Source organism: Ursus americanus, chromosome 23 (genome assembly GCF_024610735.1).
Source record: "Ursus americanus isolate L20-20 chromosome 23, mUrsAme1.1.p, whole genome shotgun sequence".
NCBI lineage: Eukaryota > Metazoa > Chordata > Mammalia > Carnivora > Ursidae > Ursus > Ursus americanus.
The window spans coordinates 38069224-38070554 of NC_142149.1; positions in this window are offsets into that span (position 1 = coordinate 38069224).

Consider the following 1331-nt stretch of genomic DNA (forward strand, 5'->3'; position numbering starts at 1 on the left):
AGAAAGAAAGAAAGAAAGAAAGAAAGAAAGAAAGAAAGAAAGAAAGAAAGAAAGAAAGAAAAGAAAGAAAGAAAGAAAGAAAGAAAGAAAGAAAGAAAGAAAGAAAGAAAGAAAGAAAGAAAGAAACTTCAGATCAATTTGTGATGGAGCACTGAATATTCTAATGGGTTCGGATTGCTTCGGGGCTCACCTATGCACATGGCCCTTCCGATTTGGGGATTCTGGTTTTGGATTCTGGAGATCTTAGAGTGCAGGTCTACAGATTCAACCTGTTTAAAGGGGAAAAGTTAGGAAACTCGAGAGAGCAAATTAATAGCCAGCTACGGATTGCTACTAACCAGTTGTTAACCAAAGACACAGTGTAAAATGCCTGAATGCTTGGGAGCACTGGGATGTTTTTTCTTCTCATTTCAAACAAGTAGCCATGTGTGTAATCATTTCCTTAGTGAAGACCTGGAGACATTTGGTAGACAGAGGAGGCTAGGGGATGGGTCCCATTTTCGAGAGGGACCCAAAGGATGACAGGAAGACCAGGAGTCTGGAATAGTCACAAGCCCAAACCACAGGTCGAATTATCAGTAATCTCAAAGAGCCAGATCAATTAATCAATCAATCAAATAGGGGCACATAACCTCAGAAACGGAATCAGTGGGGCTTTCTCCTGTCAGGGGCAGAGAAAAGCAGCAGCGTTTCCGTGAGTAGCCATGCCAAGGACTGAGCTGGCTGCTTGCACGCTGTTGCTTTGTTGTTTTTGGCAGAGAGAAACCAGAGTTATTTTATTTTCCTCTTTCCAGCTTGAAGCTATTTTTGTAAGAGTCTTTATCACGAACACGCCTAGTGAGAAAGGTTCACAGAGGGTCTCTGGAGAAAGGTTCTTGGTGAGCTGGGAAGGAGGAAGTCAAAGACAGTCACCGCCCAGGGGTGTGATCTTGGTGGCTGCCGTGTTTGCTCAGGGGAAGCTTGGCTCAGCCTGCGTGAGCCTGGAGGCCCAAGGAGAAACCTGGGACCTCTTCCTCCACAAACTCCGCAATTTTCATTTGATTTTGAGAATTAACCTCACAGCAGAGGTGAGGGCCTCCAGAAAGCACCAGGGAATGAGCTCCCCCTTACAGAATAGACAAGGAGGCTCTGGGAGGCCAAGAACGCTGCCAGCCCTGATCCACTCACGGCCAGGGCAACCCCACGCTGCAGAACAAGCTTCCTGGCATAGCTGGGAAGGGGAAGCACAGGAAGAACACGGGATCGCTATGTATTACAACTGCCATTGACTGGCGGTCCATTAGGCACTGGGTACTTGCCCCCAAGGAATTTATCATCTGAGCAGGGACACT